Raw genomic sequence first — 26747 nt, forward strand, 5'->3', positions numbered from 1 at the left:
TTGAACTCTATGAGCAAGGCAGTTTCAAGTTTCAAAAAGAAACCCTCTGCTAACCCTGCTCTGCATGAGGGGCTATTACTACTCATCTATGAGCACTTCAAGGCTCAGACGATTAGTAACATCCCTTCGCAAGTTGGGAATGAGGAAATCGAAAGCTCTAGCTTCTCCTCTGACTCAGATGATATACAAAGCACTAGTTCTGAGGAAGGAGGGCTTACCTTCTCTGGTAAAAAAGCTACATCTAATGTTAAGAAGTCACCCTCCCCCATTATCCCTAGAAGAAAAAGCCCTAGAGATCATGGTCAAAAGAAGCTTCAGAAGGAGGAGTAGGACACCTATGATGAAGAGGAGGCTATGGAGTCTAAAGATGAGGAAAAGGAGAGGCAGGAGGAAAAAAAGGATTCCCAGGGTGGGAAGAAACGCAAGAGGGTTGGCATGGAGGATGAGAAGTTGAAGTAGGACCTAGACTCTTCCCTGCTCCCTCTCTCCCCTATCCATCCCCAAGCCCACCTAGAGGAGCAGATTTAGGATAATTTTGGAGCTAAGAATGGGGAGGTGTTGGCCAAAGATAGGAGGAAAGCCTGGAGAAATTTTAATGTGAGGACCTCAAAAATGGGTATTTTCAGGGAAGTGATGAACCCCCAGATCCTAGTGGAAAATTAGGAAGAATCACACTTTGAAGAGCTCATTAACCCTATGATTGTGGCTATCTCTAATAATGCCAAAAAATTTGGGATGAACCTCTTGAACAATGCCTGCAACAACATGATTGACAATTATAGGTCAATCAAGTGGTTTTTTCATGAGCTAGAGGAGGTTAAGGAGAAGGTGGTTCGAATGGAAGGAGCCAAGAATCTTAAGGGCCTAGAGAAAGGGATAGAATATGATGATAGGCATAGCCTGGCAGAAAGGAGGATCCACAATCTGGAAAATTATAATCACAATCCGTCGAGCCAGATGATCTCACTGCTCAACTTGATCAATAACAACATTCTATCTTTAACTGCTTGGCTTAAAGATAGAGGCATGCAGGGGAATGTAGAGGGAAAAGATAGGGGTAAAGCTAGATCTAATGAAGATAATACCATTAGTATCATTTTTTCTACTTTGGACCAGGAAGAACACAAGACTCACCAACAGGAGGCCAAGGAGAACAAGATGGCATAGGCTGCCCAGGTCATGTAGGAGCTAGAAAGAAAGATCGAGGATTAGTTCCTATCTTTTTCCTTTTTGGTTGGCTTTTCATTCTAGATTTTGATTATTTTGTTTCTCTTGTCTTTTCTATTTGGCCTTTTCTTTGGCCTTTATTTATTTGGCTGGGCCTTGTGTTTATTATTAGCCTTTAGACTTGTTACTTTTGTGGTTGGGCTTGTAACGCTTATTTTCAACCTATTTTGTATTAACTCTCAGGTTTCAGGATCCCTATTAAACCTGTTTATCTAATCAAAAACAATAAATAAAGCAAGACTGATATGCAAAGGATATGCTCAAGAAGAAGGAATATTATGGAGAAACTTTTGCTCCTAGGGCAAGACTTGAAGAAGTCAGAACTCTGCTTGCATATTTAGTCTACAAGAATTTCAAGGTACATCAAATGGATGTTAAATCTACATTTTTGAATGGTATACTTGAGGAAGAAGTGTACATTGAAAAAGCTAAAGGATTTTTAGATTCAGATAAGAAGAACATGGTATGTAAACTAAACAAAGCCCTTCATGTATTGAAATGCACCCCAAGAGCACGGTATGAAAGACTACATAATTATTTGGTGAAGATTGGTTTTGAAAGGACAAATGATAACAATAATCTATATATGAAGGATGGTAAGAACAATGAAGTACTACTATCTGAAATATTTTTTGATGACATTATACTTGGAGGAACAAACGCATTGTGCAAATCATTTGTTGATGAAATGAAAAAGGAATTTGAAATGTCTATGTTTCGTGAGATCAAATTCTTTGTTGGATTACAAGTATGTCAAATGAAGTTTGGTATTTTCATTACACAATCCAAATACATTAAGGAGATACTAAAGACTTTTGGAATGGAAGATTCAAGGCTAGTGAGCACACCTACATCTACATGACATAAGCTATCTAAGAATGATGAATCTGCTGATGTGAACCATGCATTATATAGATCCATGATTGGAAAATTGCAATATGTTGTTCATAACAAATTTGATATTACATTAGCACTTGGGATAGTTGTTAGATTTTCAAAAAATCCTAAGGAGATTCACATGATAGCTATAAAAAGGATAATGAAATATTTGAAAGGTATAGAAGACTATGGATTGTATTACAAGAGAATTGGTAGATTTGAATTGAAGGTATTCATTGAGTTAGATTGGGTAGGAAATATTGATGATAGAAAAAGAGCTAGTGGAGGTACATTCTTTATAGGAAAGAGATTTGTGTCATTGACAAGCAAGAAACATAATTGTATTTTCCAATCAATAGTAGAAGTTGAGTATGTGGCAACTATGATGAACTGTTCAAACATTATGTGGATAAAACAATTACTGAATGTTATGAAAGAAGAAATTATAGATCCAATAGTTATCTATTGTGAAAACACAAGTGCTATTAACATTTTAAAGAATCTAGTGATGCACACTAAGACAAAATACATTGCTATCAAGTATCACTACTTGAGAGAACTAGTTCAAGACAAAGAAGTGATGTTAGAATATGTACACACCAAAGAACACATTGCTGACATATTTACTAAAGCCTTACCTAAAGATGTTCTTGAATATCTTGGAGGTAAATTAGGGGTGATTCCCCTAAAAAAAAGCTACTTAGAGAGATGAGGTGTATTGCATTAAATGTGCTAATTAGAATATCTTACACATTGATGCAACACAACTCTACTTTAGGAAATGCCTAAGGTAGATATTCAAGTACATCATAACATATTAGTCATAGAAAAATGATAGAAACCATCCATACATACAAAATCTATGTAATTTAGATGTATGAAGAAATTGAAGCTAAGAAAGCTAAGTGTCTTTGGCATTGTTGTCAAAGAGTGAGAGATACACAAAGAGGGAGAATATATACAAAGAAGGAGAATATAAAAAGAAATATACAAAGAAGGAGAGATATACAAAAGTCAAGGATATGGAGAATATAAATAGAGGGAGAGATGTATCCAAGAGGGAGATCTATTATTTCAGAGGGAGAAACTCTGTAAAGAGAATTAGAATGAAACTAAGGATATTGATCACTCATGATAGTGAAATATTTTGGACTCTATGATAACCAAGTTAGATAGATTGAGATATTGAGTTATTGCTAATATTGAGATGTTACCATCAATGCTAAAGAGGGAGATTGTTGGAAATTTAAAATTGCAACAATTTTTTTTTCATTGATGTCAAATATACTAATAAGACATATTGCTACCTAATCTAAATGTCATATCTATTTGATTGATGAAGAGGATTTGAGAGATTGCTCATAACAGTAGCACCTAGAGGAAAGGTTGAGTTATGAAAAGGAAGCTACAATGGACATTTGATTAGCTAGACTTTGATAAAAAAAAGGTGCTTATTTATATAAAGAAAGTTAAGCTAACCTAAGAAATAGAGTAAAAGGTTAAGGAATGTCGAGTGATGCTAATGTCAAGCAAGCCATAGTAAGTGCCAAGAAAATCTAGTGTTGACCAAGCATCAGTATCAATTGAGCAAGATAGTTGATGTCAAGCCAAAAGTTTTACAATGATTGAGTACTTAAGTGATGACGAGTGTCAAAACATAGTGATGACCGAGTATAAGAATTTAGAGATTGTCGAGTAACATTGTTGAGAGTGAATTTGAGGAAATCATAATTTCTAATCGACTTGGTTGATTTATTGGAAGATGTAAACTGTGTTGAAGATAAGATTAATGAGTTGGATCATTAAATTCTAGGCAAGGATTAGGTAAAAACCTAATAGAAATATTCTAGAGAATTTTCTAGAGGATGATCAAGAAGGTGGATAGATACAATGAATCGTGTTGAACCTGATCGTAAACCCTAAGATCTATAGTGATAATGGAAAATGACAATGAAAGAAATACCTATTTAAAGGGGTATAGATCCAGATGAAAGAGTGTGTAAAGCATGTATAGAAGAAGGTCGATTAGAGATGCACAAGTGTGAATACAAAGCTAAAGGAAATTTCTTGTGTAGATGTTATTGATATTGATAAGTGAAATTTGAGCAGAAGGCTTAAGTTTTGTTAAAAGGAGAAGATTGATTTCTTGAAGGGTTTTCAAGAAAACCAAGAACAAAGATGACAATGGAGAGCTTATCAGTGAATTAACACATGAAACAAATAATAATCTGAACTTGCAAAGTGAGTTGTAATCACAAGATCAAAACCCTACTATTTTCTTTCTAATCATTGTAAACATTTTGTATTGAAATCCTTTTAATAGAGGTTGACCTAACAGTCATTTGAAGGACTTAATAGTCTATGTAAATCCTTTAACAAGGTGACATTCTAATTGGAATGATCAAAGTCCTCTGACAAGTCCACTCCTAATAGGGTGATTAAATCCTCTAATCAGGTCACATTTAATAGTGCATTGTTAACCTTTAATAGGGTTGGATCCTAATAAAGCTCACTTCGAAAGAGTGAAAAAGTGGTGACACGTTGTTGGTGGTTTTTCCCAAATTGGGTTTTCACGTAAAATCCTAGTGTCAAACTTGTGTTGAATGAATTGTATGTTTTATATTTGTTTAAGTTTATATTCAAAAAATTATGTTATGTTTGAGATGATAATTTGATCAGTATAGTAGACCGAGCAACAACATGATAACAAAACAATAAGTGTTTTATGTTTAATTGTTCAAATGGTACTTATGGACCTTGAGTAACTGATTCACCCTCCCCCCTCTTAGTTATTCTAAACATTTCTAACACTTTATTTATAACATCTAAAAGAAACTAACTTCCTAAATCTATCCTCAATAATCAAGAATTCAACATCATCATAAATAAATTACATGAATGTGAAAACACATTCTCATTTGAATAGGTCTTTAGAAAATGTAGTGCACCATAATATGTAGATTTGTGAAAGTGGTTATCAATTATTAGTTGTGTTGACTTGATCTTCAATTGTTTAGTGGTACAAATTAATTGCATGATCTTGTCATTACTTCACTTGCTCGTGCTCTTCCTTATGCTTTTATTTGACTTATTCTTGCAACAAATTAGTACACATGCAATATATCAAAACACAGATTCATTTGGATAACTCATAGAAAATATTAAATGCACATATAGACTATTTCTTTCACATAGTACTTGGCTATAGGAACCCACCCATTAAAATCTTAAAGGAAGACAATGTTTTATCTATCAATATGCACATAAGATTTTAGTTATCACATATAAGTTCTTATTATACCATTATATCCATAAAACCATATAATGTCTTCAAGCATAGAAAAATATATTTTTATAGGTTTCTACATAAGGTAAAGTAAAAAATATTTGAACTTGTAAAAGAAAAAGACCCTACATAACTATATAACTCATAAAACATATACCATTTCCTAGTCTCATCATTCCCCCCAACTAAGTGTCTTTTTGGTCCTGCAATAAGTATGTAATTTATGACCCTGGCTCTCATCCTAAAATCTACTACAAGGCTAGCTCCTATACCTCCTTTCTACTAATCGTAGTTGTATCCTTTAGAATCTCTTAGCTTCTCCCAAATCTAAACTTCAACAACCATATCATGCTCATTTACATCTTCATTAACACCTAGGAGAGGATGCATGAGTAAAGGAGGATGGAATTTGAGTGGAATTTAGAAACTACCTATAGTCTTCCCTAACATTACATACTATTCTATGGGTAATGAGGTTCACGAACCTACAAGTCACGGAGAAGCCTCATCAATATTTCTTCCTCTCTCAATTCTTTATTTTTAAATTCTTTAAATTCTACATATGCAACTTTCTAGAGAGGTTTGATATGTGCTACCCCTTTATCACTAACTATCACTTTCAAAAAATCATTGTAATAAGTCCTTGGATCTTGTGCTTTAGGCCTAAGATATAATGGCACATCATCTCTTTTTCTTCCATGTATGGCCTATCTTGATTTTCTTAGGTAATTTTATTTTGAGCCCAAGACATAAATTCTCTCAATTGAATGTCACCAATAAACATCAAGGGATTCCAATATATGTCATCTAGAATAGCTAAATTGTGCATGTATAATTCACACCATAAATTCTTAACTATTACAAGAGATTGTCAAAATGCATGGTAAAACTCATGATATGTAGTCAAAGAAAGACTACATTCTCGAACAATTCTAGTCATCTTGTAATTTAACATCTAATCCCTAAGAAATGGAGAATATACCCATGCTAGAGGTCTTCACTAAATAAGTTCAAGTATTAAGGTGGTTATTTGTGTGACCTTATCCTCAAGGAGTGAAATATTTTCCTCTTGATCTAACAATTCTCTTTATCATTTGTTAATAACTTGTTGTAACTTCCTCTTCTCCTCCAACCACATAGCCTTCTCGATCAAAAAGTGCTGATATAAACATAGTCATACTGCCAAAGGTGTAGAGAAATTAGGTGGAGGCATTGATCCTTGATTATTAATGTCAATCCAATCAATTCCATGTGATTAATATCCTTTAGGCACATTTGATTGAAATTCATCATCTGAATTCTTTTTCCATGTAACCAAGGCTCTTTTAGGGTTATCACATACTAACTATTGTGGTGGATTTTTAGTTTCTATCTGTTGGGATGCTTGAACCAAGGTTTCCAATCCCTCGTTAAATCTGTATTCTATAATCCAATTACCAATATTTTGATTGACTACATGATAATCCTCATTAAGATTTTTAGGATCAATTTTTGGGGGTACCTCTTGCTAATTATCGAATTCATTTACATTATGTTGATTTGAATTATCATCACTACAATCATCTTTGAACAACATCTTTAGCTCTCTGACATTTACCAAAAAGAAAATTGGAACATTTTTAGAATCCTTTCCCATTTTAGGGATTTTTGCATCAGCTATAGGGGTATCTATGTGGTTAGCTTTTCCAACAAGAGTATCTACTACAATAGAATTCTTATCTATATGTCCACTTCTTCTCACAAGTTTGTCAACCAAAATTTTAGACACCTTTTTCTTCCCTGGAGATTTTCCTCTAGCAGAAGCCATAGGAGTGACTTTTTGGATTTTCTTCCTCTTAGTAGGAGGTGAGGAGGTGACATATATATACTTAGCATCCCCCGAGTCTTTTGGTTGAGCCAAATCTTCTTCTACTATCTCCTCAGATGAATCCCACTCAACATAGTTATAACATCAGTTTGAGGTTGAGGGGTTGTAGGGTTTTCTTTAAGAATAAAATTCTCCTTTCCTTTTTTTTTTTGGTAGAAACATATGGTGATTTTTCTTCCAGTTTCTTCTTCTTTTCACTAGATAAACTATGGTTTTTAGCATTTGAGGGCATGGGTCATTCAATAATTTTCATAGTACCATATGATCTGGAAACCCTTCTCCCTATTCCTAAACCCTTTGGTCCTCCAATCTTAGGAAAGTATTCATCCATTAAAATAAAATCCTCCCATGACATAGTAGAATTTTGATTTAAATCCCTTTCAACTATGAATTTAATCAAACACTGATTTAATACTGAATTGGGCTTACCTCCTTGAATATAAGTGGCTCTTTTCTTCAACAAACTAAATAGAAAATGTAGAAGATTTAATAGTTTTTTTCATGTCATAGGAAGCTAAGAAGTTTGAAATGAATCCCATGTAGTCATTGATGCATTCCTTCACAAGTAATATACTTCATCATGTAGAGGGCACATTGATTATAGGGTTCTTGCATAGACTTCCTTGTCATACCTTGCTTTCTATCTATTTGGAATGACCCATCTAAATGTAAGGAAAATTGAGCTCTTGCTGAACACGGGTCCAAATTCTCCTTCCTATGATAACCTAGTAACTTTAGTGATGATGGCTTCACCGCATTCTACCTTGAGCACCTTTACCATGACTACTCCATTGTGCAAAGTATTCATAAAACGAAATGCAACTTCATCATTCCAAGCCATGAACCTTAGAAAATAATGTAACCAACCTCTATTCTCAAACAAAGGACACCAAACATTATCTTCCAAAATAATGCTATGAATTGTCTATTGGAATTCTATTGGTAAAGCAAGATACGCGGGGGGAGGGGGGGGGGGGGTGTGAATCAATATCTATAAAACTTTTATCTTTTAAAATAATTATTAAACTGATATCTTTCACCACTAACCCTTATCTCAATAATATCATAAATCACATAAACATATACTTTAATGATGTATTATATCTAATCTACTATTCACAACCATACACATGAAAGTAAATGATCAATACATAACACAAATATTTGGTAACCTAGAAGCCATCCAAGGTGAAGGTAAAAATGGGGTGGGGATGACACCCACACATCTTCACTACTGAAACAATAAAGATTTCCTATTAGGCCTCCAATTTTGATCACACCTGATCTACCCTATGAGGGGTCTTCCCTGTTAAGAGCTACAAGACTTATATAGTCTACCATGATTAAAGGATTTAAAACTTACAAAAAATTAAGCACTATGTTAAGAGATTTACATAAGCCTATTATGACCACTTTGTTAAAATATTTACCCTAATTCACTCTACTAAAAGATGTATAAGTACCTAATCCTTTGATTAGCACTATAATGCTTGATTACGGATCTCCTCTTTCCACCGTCTAATCCTTCTTTGATATCATGTAACTTTGTTCTTATCTTCACTTCTCTACTTGGTCACTCTACCTTGTTTCACCTTCAAACTTGGCTTAGGCATCCCAAACTTTCACATGAAAGCACACTCACCATTTCACTACTTGAAAATAGGTTTTGGATCCTCCTTATATAATCAACTGGAGAAGGTTCTAGAGCGAGATCAATGATCCAAATTTCTCTTTTTTTTTTTGCTTAAACCTTCCATTTTTCTGATTAGTTAAACAACATGCATAAAGATTAATGATCCATCTCAAAATGTGTAATCAATTCCCTAAATTACTCCTTGATCATTAAAACATGTAATAAGTCAGCCAAAAACTATTTATCTCAGTATTTGTGCAATTCCAAACAAATATGTTAAAAATGGTTCGCTTAACACATGAATACTTTGAGGCTCGAACATGACTAATCTTCATGCTATTCCTTAGCTTTGGAATGCTTGATGCTCACTAGATAACTTGGTATGAACTAGCTTTGTGTTGCTTGACACTAATTGACTTATCTTTTACTCAACATGTATAGGAGCACTTGATGTCCCTAGAATTTCTTGGCAATAACAATTACTCAGCCTTGAATGAAATATGAACAATTCTAAATGCATTTCTCGACCTTCAATGGCTGGATCGATCACAATGATGACCATCCAAATTTTCCAACTAAATGACTAAGTGTTTGACACTAAAAGGAAAAAAACTATAGGGATCAACAATCTCCCCCTTTGACATTAGTGGCAAAAACACTTTGTCATGATTCAACATTAAATTTGAAGATTGAAAAATAGTACTCCCCCTTAGACTATGACTTGGTCTTCATAAAGACTTCAATATGCACAACATATATATACATGACTTTGACATACCCTATCTACAAAAATATTCAAAGAATAATACCTATATCTTTCTGTAATTCATATTCCCTTCATGACATATTTCTCTCATACATATATATTTCCCCCTTGTTTTTGTCACTTGTGGGTACTAGGGTGTAGGGGTCAAACCATAATTTTCCAATAATGTTTTGTGTAGGTAGAGTGTCATGGATAGTGCATGATCCCAACCATTTTTGATTGATTCTAGTAATTGAATCTTGATCTCTAGCATGACAACTTGATCAATTAAACTTTTAGCTATTGAGAGATTTGGATCTCATTGTACTACCTCCTTGGCAATTATAAGCTCTCTCTACATAACCTCTAAATAAGGCAACACCATTGTTTGAATAGAGATGAGCTCAACCCTTATTTTGCCATCATTAACCACTAGGTTGTCTAATCTCCCTTGGGGAAAAGTTAATTTATTGAAATAATTTAAACTAGAACTTGGGTACATGTTCAAAGAATGCATTGATGCTCTCAAATCTATAAATTGTATATTAATAAAATCTTGGTTCTCCTTTGTAAAGAATTCAACATCACACAACTTTTTGTACAAAGAAGAATGTTCTTTATAAAATCTTCTATAGTATTGATTAGATTTGATAGATGTACTTGCCTTATTATAATTTGATTAGAGACATTTTCAATGACTTTCTTCTCAAATGTTTTGGAACTCCACTCTATCATCTTTTTATTAGCATTTATATCATCATTATTTATCTTCTCTACAATATGAACCAATTGAGCTATGGTAGGAGCATTCCCACTAAGGTTTTCAACATCAAATTCTTCAAGGAAAATGTCCTTAATCTCCTGTAGCACTTTCTTTTGTTGTAGCTCTCTCATCATTTCTTCTTGTTTGATTTGTCTTGCCAACAAATCTTGCAAAATTTTCATGTTTTCAAATATCAGATTATTAGTGTCAAATTTGAGTATGAAAATGACTTCATCTAAGGTTACTGCCTTTTTAGGTGACCTTTCTTTCTGTTAGCAATTTCTTCTTTGGTGTGCTACTGCTCAGTTTTGCTACCTAAAGTGAGTGCGATGAAGCATCAACACTTGGTTTTGTGGCTCTTTTTCTCCACTAGCATCCATGCTAGCTGAGACTAACTTTTTTTGAGTTGAAATCACCTACTATTTAGGTGTACCACTTTCCTTAGCCTTAGATTATATAGAGAGTTCTACACTCAGTCCTATTTTTGGTTCATCCTGCTTTTGACCCTTTACCTTAGTCAGTGCATCATTTGTTTCCTTTGTCTCCTTATTTCCCTCTATAAGAGGTTCCAAGATTGGTGCTTGTATCTCTCCAATAGTATAATTGTCTACTTGTGCATTCTACTCATTAGTTTGACCCTCTATGGTTTGATTAACCTTAGTAGGCTCTTCACCTTTCTTCTCATCAATTGTCAATGCACTTTTTTCCTCAACATCTATGACCGAAGTCTTTTTTTTCATTCATTTCAAGTAGTAATTCGAGTCAAAAGTAACAATACATACTTCAGTAATGGATACAGTTACCTGTTGCTCTATTCCTTGCTCTTCAATCTTAGGATATTCCTTGATTTGAACTAATATTAGAATGGATGTATCAATAAAAGCATCTATGATAGATTTTGGAGCTTAGTCTCCTTGTTCCAACTCAGCATACACTATCTTTTCTAGCTTAGTTGACACTAGAGGTACATCAAGAGTTTTGTCCTCAATGGTGATTGTCTTTGTCTATTTTCCTTATCCTGAGCCATCTTCTCTACAATATCTATAGACTATTCAATATCACTTACAAATCCTCTTTATTATCCAATTTTGTTTTCTTGTCTTTTTTTCTTCCTCTACAGTTGGTACCAACAATCCAAATGCTTTCTTCCACACCAACTTGCTTTCTTGTACCACTTCCTCAATTCTATTTTTCAGAATTTTGTAAGCCCTTGTCTTGGGCATAAATTTCTTTGCATAATCTCTTGGGGCTATAGACATATGAGTCTTCCCTAAATCTAACATCATTTGGGCTAGAGTTGTTTCCCTTATTTGTATCTCAATAGATAATGCCCATTTCCATTTACAATTCATTTTATTATACAACTCCTCTGGTAGTGCTTTAATTAACTTAATGGGAGTATACTTGAAATTTACCATCATATCCAAAATTGCTTGTTCTACTTTTTCTTTATCTCCTTTATCTAAAGAATTATATTTTACATGTTTAAAAATAGAAAGGCATACTAAACTTCGAACATCATTACATAACTTTTCTATATCCTTAGGATCTTGCCTGGGAACAATCTAAAATTTTCTCAAATCATAAGATTCTATTCTTTCTCCTTTGTCATCCTCTTCATCATTAGACTTTACAATTAGCTTCCTCCATGGTCTTTTCTTTTGACCTTTCTTAGTCTCTTTAGTCTCTAGTTTCCTTTTCTTAGGAGACTTTCCCTTAACTGGCTTGGTGATCTTCATAGTTCCTTTCTTTGGGTCGACAATGACAAGGGATGTTGCCTTTGATCCTTGTCTGATGACTCTTCTTTGTACTAAGGAGGGTGAAGTAACTACTTCCTTCAAATTCCTCTTGACCTTAGGATCAATAACTATTATCTTCTTCATCATCATTCTCTTGGTCTTCCCCTTTCCCTTCTGTGATTTGTAGGGGTGCCTCACCAAATCCTTCCAATTATTTAATCATTTCCTTTCTTTTTTTATCCATTGCATTTATTGGTGATTAATTGTGTATTGTCTTTGATGTTACAAAAATGTCATATCATTATTAGTCAGTATATGTCAAGCTCAGGCAATTTTTTGTGTCTACTGAGTGTTCTTGTGATTGCTTAGTTTAGAAGGTAGTGTCTATCGAGATCACTCGTTTAATGAAGGAAAGTTGGATGGAACTAGTGCTAACTAAGCTCACTTTATTGTGAAAGGATTTTTGTGAGTTAGTAGTGTTAACCAAGCTTCTACTGGTTAATAAAGGAAATTATTTTTAAGTTAGTTTCTATCAAGTTGGGTCGACTAACGAATGATTTTCTTATTTTGGCATATTAAGCTCAGTTGATTTATTTATTGATTCCATCTGATTAAGGTGATGAATATTAATTATTCTAAGTTGTATATGAGCTAACTTGACAAAGTGGAAGATATAAGTACAAGGTCAAGTTTGGAATTTCAAAAAGTAAGTGAATGTAAAAGTATGAAGATGTTATTGAAGATTTAGTGATGAAAAGAGGAAGAAAATTTGAAGGATAAGTAGAATATCCTTGTGGAGTAGAAAAGCTATATTCAATTAGGAAGGAACAAGTACAAGCCAAAACAAATATTTGTAATAAAAAATTTAGTTGCATTCAAATTAGGTCATCTCATTGCTACTCTCTAGCCATTGTAGCAATGATGTAAATCTCTTAACAGAGTTGGCTCAATAGTTATTTGTAAATCCTCTAACAAGGTGGCAGTTCTATTGAATTGTCTAAAGACCTCTAACAAGGCCACTCCTAACAGGGTGATTAAATCTTCTAATAGGTTCACACCCAACAATGTGTTTTGTAACCTTTAACAGGGTTTTCTCCTAATAGGGCTCACTATAGAAGAGTGAAAATAGTAATTAGTTGCAATTGGTGGTTTTTCCCAAATTGTGTTTCCACGTTAAATCCTAGTGTCAAATGTGTTCATGCTATTTTTTTTTTGTGTTTACAACTAAGTTAAAGTAATGGTAATCACAGATAACATCTAAAGTTTATATGTTAAGCATTTACCGAGTTACAACATTTTTGTGTGTTTACCGAGCATCAACAATATTTAGTTTTCAGTTTGCATTTTTGTTGACATCTAAGGGATCTAGGATTTATTTTAGCAGTAACTGATTCACTCCTCCTCTCTTAGTTACTCCTCTTATATTTTCAATAATTAGTATCATAGCTTTTGGTGCTTGCAAAGAAGGATTCAAGGACCTAAGCTAAAGATCAGGATGTCTTACAAAAGAGAGATTCCCAAGCTAAATAGAGACAATTTTGCAACATGGAAAAGACTTATGAGGTTATAATTGGCTACCATTAGCGACTCAGGATGCAAGTATCTTGATACTGAATACAAGAGTCCCACTGGAACGTTATCAGTTGAAGATATTGCTGAACAAAAAAATGATAACATCATGATGATTGATATTTGTAAGAATTTTCCTTAGGAAAAAATTCACCCAAGATCAAGGAACTCAAGCACAAGCACAACAGTAGACCAAAAGAGTATGATCAGAATATTGATATGTATTCCATTCAATTCATTCAATGCGTGAAAGTACACTAGGAGTGCTTTTATGTAAAGGCCTCTCAAATGCTTCTAGAATGCCTAGGAATCAACATACTAATAAGTCTTACAACCAAGCACATGACCACCAGAAGTGGATTATCCTCCATTAAGCACAAGAGTAAGTGTGATAATGAGAGGATAAGCCTACAAAGGTGTAGCATGCAAAATTATGTTGTAGACACCATGTGCTAAAATAGGAGTGTGAATAACTATGTTTTTTGCATGACAACTTAGTTAATTATGCAAACTACAATGTTGTAGACACCATGTGTTGAATTAGAGTTGCTTACTCCAGTGTTGTCAACATGAAAACTCATAAGAGTACACAAATTCCTAAGTGTTTCACCTAAGAAATAATAAAATAATGTATTGACCTAAGTAAACTTAAGTAAGTGTAAATAGTAAATACTTATTTACACCAACACCCCTCCTTAAGTGAAACTTAGGGGAATGCACTTAAGCTTATGAAATCTAGGATGACATGCATAATGGGTTCCGACTACTAGGCCGTGTTAGATACCCATGTACATAATGCAATGCAATCTCTCATAACATAGAGAAAGAGGGAAAACCTCATGGGAAAAACCCTCCCCTAAAAAGAGAGATGAAAAAACAAGATGCTTGGATGGATGGAGTAATCAAGACCCCCCACTATGACATACATCAAGTATATACAAAAGAGAATTATGAGAAGGAAAAAACCACATAAGAGGAAAAAGTCCCCCCCATAAAAGAGAAGAAGAAGAGAGACAAGATAGTTCCCCCCACCCAAATGTAGAGTGCCGATCAGTGATAGTTGCTCTAATGTAGAAGTTGATCTAGGAATGCTGAATAATGTTCCTCCTCTTTGGAAGAAACAATATCATAGGTACATATGAGATGCTTCCTCTATGTGTAGAAAAAATCCCAATGATCAATGATGCCTCTGAAACCTGCTCAACTGTCTCTGTGTCAATACTGACTATCACCCTTTCCAATGTTGCTAAAAAGAACAATGTTGGATCTAGCAAGGATGGATGTAGAACCTATCCCAAAGAGCCTACTATCTCCTCAACTAATAAAGAGACCTCCTGCAATTGTTGTACATAAGGATCCACAATCATATCAACTTGTGAAGATCGATTATGTAGAGAATGGACATGAGGGTCAAAGTGAGCCCTTGCAACAACTGAAGAAGGATCATCTTCATCAAAGAGAAGATGTATATCATCAATGATGTCTCCCAAATCTACAATGTATGACTCCGCAAAAAAACTTGAAATATCTGCTATGTAGCCATCCTCTGATGTTGGAGCTAGAAGACTAGGTGTACCTTGCTATGTTGGACCTATCACTGTGGCTATATATGCATGTGGAATGTGCTGATGATGTGACCTTTCCCTGCATCTATTAATAAGATCCCACATACTAGAGTCTTTTTAACCACTATCACTAGTGTCATTATTAGTTTCCACAATGTATGAAGTGTGAAGAGGATTAGAGGATAAGTTGGGTGAACTTTCCTCAAAGTGTACATTCCTCTCTATAAAAAGCTCATAAGTCTTAAGATCCATAAGTCTATATGCCTTAGCACTGTCTTCATATCCAATGAAAGTACAAGGCCTAGGTGGTGGTGCCTTGCATCCCCTAGAAGATATGTTGGCCCATGCTGGACAACTGAAGACTCTAAAGTGTTTCACAACTGGTTTTCTATTGCACCATGCCTCAAAAGGAGTCTTTCCATCTAAGGCATTATGAGGCGACCTATTAAGTATATGATTGACACTACTAATAGCTTCAACTTCAAGTGTAGGATCAAGAGACTTGTCTTGTATCATGGAACTTGCCATAGACTTAAGAGTTCTTAACCTCAGTGATCTGTATTATGTACTGAATGCTGGTGGATTCTGAAGTTCAATACCCTCAAGTTTGCAAAAGTCTTTAAGTCTTATGTTCACATATCTACTTTCATTGTCCATTCTAAGAACTTTGGTGGCTTTCCTTGGTTGATGTTCAAAATGACTCTTGAAAGCTAGAAACTTGTCCAACACTTCATTCTTGTGATGAAGAAAGTAGATCCATGTGTAGCATGAAAAGTCATCAATGAAAGTATGTAGCGACCCTGGTTGACTGATGTCATTGCAAAAGGACCTGCTAGTACCATGTGAACCAACTAAAGAACAATTGGTGCTCTTGAAGACTTCCCTTTATTAAACTTCTCCTCTAGATGCATATCCACTGAACATGTTGAACATTCACCCTTATTAAAGTTGATTATAGGTAGACCTTTGACCATATTTTTTGAGCAAAGTTGCTGAAGATAGCAAAAGGCAAGATGACCATACCACTCATGCCATAATTTGATTTGTGATGAGATTGAGTCAACAAGGCATGTGAAGGAGACTTAGGCACAAAGTGGGAGAAAGAATACAACCTTGTGTCATGATTAACTTTCTGCATTGCAACCAATGAATAATCTTTGAGAGTGCACACCATTACTAAATTTGGAAGGAACTCAACTTTATTTCTATCTCCAAGGTGAGTGATTTAGTAAATTGAGAGGATATTAGAGCTTAGGCTAGGAACATAGAGAACATCTTTGAATTCCCCATTTTCCATCTCCACTTGTCCTTTCCCTTCAACTTCCATTTTTGTAATATCTCTTACAAAGATGTGTGGTACCTTAGATTGGTTCAATAAAAAAAAGTCTTCTTTTGAAGAACCCATATGATATGAGGCACCTGAGTCAAGAATTCATTCCACTAAAGAACTTGAGTTTTCCATAAGTGCTTTCCCTTTGCCCTTAGAATCTGAAGATGAAGATCCTTTCTCCTTATAAGCATTAGGCAGTGGAACACTGTGTTTCTTTATGATGTTTGTTAACTCATCAATATTTTTATGATAGCACTCATTTTTATCATGAACCAACTTCTTGCAATAAGAACACTTTTTCTTCTCCTTATTAGTGTCCCCCTTCTTATTTGAATTCGAGGAAGACTTGCCTTGTTGATTTGATGATGGTGTTGTCTTTTCTGAATCCTCTTGTGTGTTATTTTTCCATTTCTTGTTCTTTCTCTTTCCTTTATTTGAAGATTGACCAACTAAAATTTGAGAACCCTCATTATTTGACACCAATGCCTTTGACTTGGAAAAATTGAGAAACCCCATTGATTTCAAGTTATATTCTTCTTCACTCAACAGTTGAGCATAATAATCATAAGAGAGTTTCTGATAGGTAACCCCTAATGTAGTCTTTGTGGTGTTATAAGAAGAAACAAATGTGGAGTAATTAGATGGTAGCTTATTATGAATGAGATAGATTAACCTGTCATCTTTAATAGGACTCCCACAATCATCAAGCTTCTTTCTTAATTCATTGACCTTTATGATAAAGTCCTATATAGAATCAAATGTCTTTGGATCTAAGGAGATAATCTCATTTTCAATTTTGTCAATATCCTCCTTAGACACTTTACCATATAGATTTTTGAGGGTTGCCCAAGCTTCCTTGGATTTAAGAGACTTTTGGATTTGATAGATGATCTTGTCTTCAACCCCCAAATAAATATCACTTAGGGCTTTCTTATCTACTATTTCCCAAGTAGAGATTTCACTTCTAGATACTTGATCACCTGTTGGTTTAGGAAGGGTACCATCTACATATTGAGAAACTCCACTACGCATTAAATGACACCACATTTTAATTGACCATGTAGCATAGTTATGTGGTGTTAATTTTGGAGACTTGAAATTTCTCATGATGCAAAAATGAAAGAAAACAATAGGAAAAGAGGAACACAACACCAAGAAACACCCCCACCTTTCACTCAATCAAGAAAACCCCCCAAAAATATTCTTTTGGAACTTTATATGTAGTGCATTTACAATAGCCACTTGCTAATTTTGGCCTTAGTAGAATTTTGATTTTTCCTTTTTACAACCTTCTTATGGAGTTGAAAACTGGAACATTATAATGTATCTCAGATAGACAACAATTCTAAAGATATATCAAAGCATTACAATGCAGAAAAGGACCTAATTCTAAAAGTGATACTATTTTCCACACAACCCTATAATTTGATTGTAGATCTAGAAAGTAGATAAAAAATAACACATTTCAAAAAAAAGGGAACCTGTTTTCAAATCTAGATGAGCCCGTACAGAGCAATTGAAGTTGTAAAATGAAAGATTGGACAGGTACAATAGACAAAATATGTAATTTCTAACAAATATGTGTACCAAAACTAGAAAGAGCTACACCACTAAAAAGTTTAGGAAATTTCAGCAAAAATTAAAAAAATTGCACATAATTTGGAGCCCTGATGTCTGGGGTATAGCCTCCCAAAGTCATATTTTCAAATAAAAAATGAATCTAGAGAGGGGTTGGATAAGAAAAGATGAGGTTAAATTTGATGGTCAAATGGCCATTGCAATAGTTCTATTTTGCCTCCTGATAAAAGTCAAATGACTATCAAATTTAGGACCATGACTGGCTGACATCAACAAAAAAGGCCACCTAGGTGACATGTTAGGCTGATTGGATGATGTCACCTATACAAATTTGTATGTAAAGTACACATGGTGTTCCACATGGCTACCAAGTTGGTTTCTAAAGTGGCAATCTATAGTTTGATGTGTGTTAGTCTGTAACTGTGTTGAGGAGGCATCATGTGTCATAGGTTGGCTAAGCTAGTGGCTGGGAGGGCGGGTCTGCATGGAGTGGACTATATGGCTCCATGTGGAAGGAGTTTGACCACAAATCTAGCAGTGAACTAGAGTCAAGGCGAAGTCACTAAAGAACTTTGTTAGAGCCAGAGGCTTTATAACGCTACCAAAAAAATGGTTTTTTTGCAGTGAGCCAGAGGTTTTTTAGCCGATGATTGGATCTCAATGAATGTTGCCAAAATGTCTCACTATACGGGTTGGAAAACATTTTTAATCCCACATCAGTGGGAATTTTGAAGGCAATGTCCTTTAAAACAAATAGCTTGGGATGTCAAAGCAAAGTCTAAGCTAGAAGGTTAAGGCTTGGCCACCGGGTTGCTTGCCGTCTGGTGTGATCTATTGCCAGAGTCGGGCTGCCTGATTTGTGAGTGAATATTGCTGTAGTTAGGAGACTTGGCTAGAATGTGGCACGTGTCAGCTGATGTCTAGGTCTTGGCTCACTGAATAATATGATTCACTCATCAAAAATATTATAAGAATATTCTGCAAATATTCCCTACAAAAAAAATTTCTCTGTAGACCCTACTGGGCGAAGAAAATTTCAAAATTTTTGAGAAATTTGAAAATGTTTATAGAAAGAAAATAATTGTAGATCTAAACAAAATAATTGCATAGATTCAATAGAGCATACCAGATTTGCAAATCGATGCCTTCGGGTGCCAGTTTGCAAATTTTTTTGCCTCAAAATTGACTATGTCTCAATATAGGTAAATTTATAGTCAATTTTCACCAAATCAATGTTTTAGACGCAATGGCAAGGTCCACTTTGGCTCTAGACGCTCCCAATTTTTGTGAATTATCTGGATCTAGGTTGAGGTACAAAAGCAAGAATGATCTCAAACGGCTATGTGAAGATAATCTCCCCAAGCTCTGATACCATGTAAGAATTTTCCTTAGGGAAAAATTCACCCAAGATCAAGGAACTCAAGCACAAGCACAAGAGTAGACCAAAAGAGTATGATTAGAATATTGATATGTATTCAATTCAATTCATTCAATGTATGAAATTACACTAGAAGTGCCTATATATAAAGGCCTCTAGAATGCCTAGGAATCAACATATTGATAAGTCTTACAACCAAACACATGTCCACTAGAAGTGGATTATCCTCCATTAAGCACATGAGTAAGTGTGATGATGAGAGGATAAGCCTACAAAGGTGCAGCACACAAAATTATGTTGTAAAAACCATGTGCTAAAATAGGAGTGTGAATAATTGTGTTGTCTACATGACAACTTAGTTAATTATGCAAACTCCAGTGTTGTAGACACCATGTGTTGAATTAGAGTTGCTTACTCTAGTGTTGTCAACATGACAACTCATAAGAGTACACAAACTCCTAAGTGTCTCACCTAAAAAATAATAAAATAATGCATAATAATAAAATAATGCATTGACCTAAGAAAACTTAAGTAAGTGTAAATAGTAAATACTTATTTACACTAACAATATTGCATCTGCTCTTAGTTATGCTAAATTTGATGAAGTCAAAGACTACAAGATAGCTTATGAGATGTGGATCAAGCTAAAAGATATATATGGAGGAGATGTTAGAGGTCACTTTGATCAGATGAAAATGAGAGAAGATGAGAACATTGTAAAATATGTGGAAAGGATCAAAGCAAGTGTAAGTGCAATCAAAGCATCTAGAGGAGACATTGAAGAGAAAATAATTGTAAGCAAGTTACTTAGAACTCTTTTTCCTATTTATGCAATTAGAGTGTCTACTATTCAAGAGATGAGATGTGATCCAAATAATAAAATATCTTTGGATGCTCTAGTTGGAAGATTGACAACTTTTGAGTTAGATAACTTTGATAGCTATGGTCCTAGTTTAAAGGTTATTGAATATGCTTTTAAAGGTAAACTCTCACTCAAAGAAAAGGGTAGGAAATCAAAATCTAGCCAATCAAGAAGTGAAGAAGAAGGAAAATCAAAAGAAAGTTCAAATAATGATCTTGAAGTTGTTGAAGCCCTACTTGCAATGAAGTATTCCAAAGGGAGAGGAAAGTACAAAGGTAAAGTTCCTCTAATCTATTTTTCTTGTGAAGAAGTTGGTCACATTGTTGCTAGGTGTCCAAATAAAGAAATCAAAAATGAAAAGAAAATAAATAAGCATAAAGGCAAGAAGGATTCCAAGAACCACAAGAACTACAAGGACAAAGGTAAGAAATCTTATTTTATAGCTAAAGATTCTAACAATAGTGAAGATGAAATGGTATATATTGTTGTTAAAGATGAATTTGATGATGAAGGAGATATGATGACACTTATCTCTCATGTTAGCAAAAATTATAGATGGATTATTGATAGTGGCTATTCACATCATATGACTGGAGACAAAACAATGTTTGAGCACATGGAATATTATGATGGAGGTAGTGTGAGATTTGGAAACAATGAACCTTGTAACATAAAAAGAAAAGGATGTATTTCATTAACTAAAGAACTTGTATGCGACAATGTTTATTGGGTTGAAGGACTAAAGCATAATCTACTGAGTGTAGAATATTTGAATAAAATTGGATTCAAGGTAGAATTCATGAATGAACAAGCCAAACTACTGGATGGAAAAGGAAATCTAGTTGGATTTGGTAAGCAAACAAAAGGTAATCTATTTTATCTTGATCTTAGTGATTGTTCATATTCTATTGCTCAAGTAGAAGAAAGCTAGTTATGGCACAAAAGGCTATGCCATGTAAAATTTGATAACCTGATTAAGATAAGAAAACATAAAAGAGAAAGAGGTATTCTTAGTTTGAAGAAACTTGATATGGGTCTTTGCGAAAATTGCCAAATTGGTAAGATGGGAAAGACTAGTTTCAAAAGCAAAAACTATCAGTTAGAAGAAGTCTTGGAAATTGTCCATATAGAATTATGTGGGCCTATTGGAGTAGAGAGTTATAGTGGAGAAAATTTTTTCATTCTTTTTGTTGATGACTATTCTAGAATGGTGACTATAATGTATCTAAAAAAAAAATCATAAGCTTTTCAAAAATTCAAGTGGTATCGGCAAGAGTAGAATAGGAAACTAGAAAGAGGTTGAAATGCTTAAGATCAGACTGAGGTGGTGAATTCATCTCCAATGAATTCAATAATTTTTGCATTGAAAGAGGATTCAAAAGACAAGTATCAACTCCTGGTACACCACAATAGAATGGTATAGCTGAAAGAAGAAATAGATCTATCATGGACTGTGCAAGAACCTTAATGATTGAAAAGAATGTTGCTCTCAAATATTAGAAGGAAGCTATCAACATTGTAGTTCATACCTTAAATAGAGTATAGTTGAAGAAAGATTCAAATAAAACTCCTTATTAGCTATGGTATGGCTATAAACCTAATGTAAGTTACTTAAAAGTATTTGGCAACAAATGTTATATCTTGAAAGAATATAGAAAAGGAAAATTTGATGTAAAAGGTTATGAAGGAATATTTCTAAGATACTCTTGCAGAAGTAAAGCATACAAATGTTTGAACTTGTCTAATCATAAAATTATAGAAAGTGCACATGTTAAAATTGATGAGTTTGCAGAAAAGAGTGAAGAAGAAAGCAACAAGGAGCTAATGGATTACAAAATATTTGTTTACTATGAACCTGATACCATACCAAATCTATCCAAAAGAAAGGATGCTATCTCCCAAGTCCCCAAAATCTCCAACAATTACTGCGTTGCAGTAGTTTGAAGGACCTAAGTGTTATAATTCTTTAGAATAACTAAGAGAGAGGGGGGGGGGGGGGGGGGGGTGAATCAATTATCCAAGGTCCAATGATGTCCAATACAACTTTTCTAAAAATCCTTAATGGCACTTAACTAAAATTATCATGCATACAATTGAACATTAAACAATCATGAAAAGTACACATGCATCGCACCATAACACTAAGGATTTGATAACCTAGAAACCCTCTAAGAATAAGAAGGTAAAACTGGAGTGGGGATGATGCCCACAAAATAATTGCACAATTGATTTCAACCACTTCTGATGGTCTGCCCTGTTAAAGGCCTACCTTGTTAAAGGCTACAACACATTGTTAAATGTGACCTTGTTAAAGGATTTAAGAACATTCAACTTGGAATGTCACCCTGTTAAAAGATTTACATAGAGCTGTTAGGCTCACCCAAGTTCATGGGATTTACAGTTACCTACTCAAAAGAATCTTTCATCCCTCTCTAAGGATCTCCTATCCTCCTCTTAAGGATCTCTTATCCTTCTCCTGAGGATCTCTTTATCCTTCTCCTGAGGATCTCTTTATTCTTCTCCTGGGGATCTCTTTATTCTTTTCCTGGGGCTTATCCACCTAGCTGTTAAGCTAACCTAGCAATGTAGGGTTTCAATATCTAATACAATGGTAAGAAAGTATTAGAAGGGTTTTGACCTGATACAGATTGCAACTTCAACCTTGCAGATTTCAGATCGCTCTTCAGTCCTTTTCTTTGCTTGGCTTTCCTCCCTTGCAGTGCTGACAGCTTGTTCATCCTTCAAGATATGTCTCCTTGAGTTCTTCCACTCATTATGCCAATGATTTCTCTGGTCACTCAATCAATTTAGAGTCTTGATGCTCTATTCTTACTCCTCTTGACTTCTTTGCATGATTACACTTATGACCAACTCCCTCTCATGCATGCACACTTGATCTCTGACCTGTAACTCCTTATAAAGAAGTTCTATTCTTGATTTCCTGCTCAAATCCCCCTCTCCAACTTTAGGGTTTCAATGGATTAGTTAGGATACAATGTATCTATCCCATATCTTGTTTCTATCTAGAAACTTCATGATAAATCCATTAGCATTCACCAAAAATGTTTTACATAGTGTTCTGTGACACTAGCTCATCATTCTTATCTTCTATCTAGTTCAAAAAATTGTAGATAACTATCATGTTAGCTTAGATCTGGTGAATCTTCAACTTTTCAAAATAATGAAGCAACTCGACATCATTGGTTTACTAATGCTTTGTACCTTTTGTGTTACTCGGCTTCTTAATATTATTTACTGGTGCTCGACACCTGTATCTTGCTCAGCACCTGTATACTACTCGACACTTGATCTTCACTCAGCACCTAAAGGTTGCTCAACACTTGATCTTCACTTGGCACCTGAAGGCTGCTCGACACTTGATCTTCACTCGGCACACACTAAGTTGAACTTTCTCGACTTCAACTGAGAATCTGTTCGACACTAACTAGAACTTAGTTAATCCTTACATCTTTGATATGTCTTAGTGTGTCCATCCTCTATGTCTTAGAGTATGTCATTAATACACTATTTTATCAATGACTTAGCTGATCCTTATACTTCATTACAACATCATAACTCCAACCTTTCTCTAGGTACTCTAGTTACATCTTATTGATTGCCACCTCATTGTCAATCAACCAATTGATAGTATTTGGATCACTAAAGTAATTGTCATTCCTACAAGTGGCAAGTTTGACATCAATGAAAAAATAATGATTGAAAACATTATTTACTAGTTCCATTATTCTTCATTCATGATCTTTTCAATCATTTCCAACAATCTCCCTCTTTGGCATTGATGGAAAACCAAACTGATCAAATGATTAAGCTGATCAACTTAGTTACCACCAAAATTACATTTGTTTTCTTTTGCTGATACAAACTGAATCCTTTGTTCCACTTCTCCCTCTGGATTGCTGCTTTTCTGTATTCCTGATCCTTCATATATATCTCCCTCTTTGTATTGATCAATTTTTCATATATCTCCCTCTTTGACATAAATGCCAAAGATGTAGCATCTTTAACATAAATGCCAAAGATGTAGCATCTTTAACATGCTAAATAGAGGCCTTGCATCTTCATGTTTGTCTCCCTTTGTCACCATGCTTGTGACTGATCTGGAGTTTCTGCTCTTGTTGTCATCCTCTACATCATTCTTCTGATATTTCAATGATCTACTCCTGTTGATGCAGGGTAGCTCCTATGTTGCTTTAGACTACTTGAGTTAGGGGCATTACCCCCAACTTGCCTCTAAGATATTTATAAACATCCTTAGGCAATGGTTTGGTGAAAATATCTGCAATTTGTTCCTTTGTGTGAATGTACTCCATCTTCACTTGTTTGTCTTCCACCAATTCTCTGACATAGTGATATTTGATTGCAATATACTTGGTTTTTGCATGCATTATTGGATTCTTGGATATGTTTATAGCACTTGTATTGTCACAATACAATATCATAGGTTTAGTTACCTCTTCTTTCATTCCTTTCAATAGATGTTCGAGCCACACAATGTTTGTGCAATTGACTGCTACTGCCATATATTCTACTTCTATAGTGGACTGAGATGTGCATGTTTGTTTCTTGCTAGTCTGAGTAACTAGCCTTTTACCTAAGAATAATGCTCCTCCACTTTTTCTTTTCTTGTCATCAATATTTCCTCCCCAATCTGCATCTATGTATGCATTGAGCTCAAACTTCTCATTCTTTTTGTAATATAGGCCAAAATCATCAGTTCATTTGAGATACCTCATTATCCTTTTTACTGCCATGAGATGATTTTCTCTAGGAATGGCAGAGAATCTAGCCACAATTCCAACTGCTAGTGCTATGTCTGGTTTGCTATGTACAACACATTGTAGTTTTCCAATCATGGATATATATATTATTTGTTTGACTTCAGCTGATTCATCATTTTTAGATAGCTTATGTCATGTTGCCATTGGTGTGCTAAAAGGTTTGGAGTCTTCTTATCCAAACTTCTTGAGTATCTCCTTGATGTATTTTGATTGTGTCACAAATATACCATGTTTTAGTTGATGCACGTGCAATCCTACAAAGAACTTGATTTCTCCAAACATAGACATTTCAAACTCATGTTTCATTTTGTCAGCAAAACTTTTGCACAGTACTTCCTTTCCTCCAAAAACTATATCATCCACAAATATTTTAGATACAAGAATATCCTTACCTTCTTCTGATTTGATGTACATGTTGTTGTTATCATTAGTTCTTTCAAATCCTATTTGCACCAAATACTTGTGAAGTCTCTCATACCAAGCTCTAGGGGCTTGCTTCAATCCATATAGAGCCTTATGTAATTTGCATACCTTATTTTTGTTCTTTTCATCAACAAAACCTTTTGTTTTCTCTATGTAGACTTCCTCTTCAAGTATACCATTCAGAAATGTAGACTTAACATCCATCTAATAGAATTTAAATCCTTTGAAGGTTGCATATGCTAGTAAGGTCCTTACTCCTTCCATTTTGGCAATTGGAGCAAAAATTTCTCCATAATCTAGTCCTTCTTCTTGTGCATATCCTTTGTAGACTAATCTTGCCTTATTTCTTGTGATTTCACCATTCTCATCTAACTTGTTTATGAACACCCACTTGGTTCCAATCACATTCTTGTTAGCTAGTCTTGAGACTAAGGTCCATGTCTTGTTCTTCTCAATTTGTTCTATTTCTTCTTTCATAGCATTGTACCAGTCATCATCTGTTATGGCTTCACTTACTATTTTTGGTTCCATTTTGCTGAGTAGACATGTTTCATTTCTGAGTCTATTCCTTGTCATTGGTCCTACCTCTTTGTTTCCAATAATTTGATTTGCAGGATGATGTCTTTTCACATATTTTGCCAATACAGGTTCTTTCCTTGTTTGCATGTTGCCTCTTTCAGAATCTGTATCCTCATGCATATTTTCATCAGGTATTTTTTAATTTTCTTCTTGTTGGCTATTCTTAGAATCTGAATGAACATTTTTTGTATTCTGTAGCTCAGCTTTTGAATGTGTCTGTTGTTCGACATTCACTGTTTGTGACTCGACAAATACTGGATTCTGTTGCTGATTGTCATTCTGAGTTGCAACTTCACCATTATTAGGCATACCTTCATAAGAGTATACAAAGGTCTTGTATTCTTCTATTTTCTTGGTGTTCTCAACACTTTGAACTTCTGCAAGCTCATCAAATTTCACATTTGTGCTTTCTATTACTTTGTTAGTGTTACCATTCAAGCACTTATAGGCTTTGCTTCTAGTAGAATATCCAAGAAATGTGCCTTCCTCACTCTTTGCATCAAACTTTCCATTCCTAGAATCTTT

At 34.6% G+C, this 26747-nt stretch overlaps 1 pseudogene; it reads left to right on the top strand.

Annotated features, from left to right (window-relative positions):
- The first annotated feature begins 354 nt into the window (after positions 1 to 354).
- LOC149572703 (polyadenylate-binding protein 2-like) overlaps positions 355 to 26747 on the top strand; it is a 74899-nt pseudogene continuing 48506 nt past the window's right edge.

This window comes from Cupressus sempervirens, chromosome 2 (assembly GCF_028749045.1).
Source record: "Cupressus sempervirens isolate cs-2001-9-10 chromosome 2, ASM2874904v1, whole genome shotgun sequence".
Classification (NCBI taxonomy): Eukaryota; Viridiplantae; Streptophyta; class Pinopsida; order Cupressales; family Cupressaceae; genus Cupressus; species Cupressus sempervirens.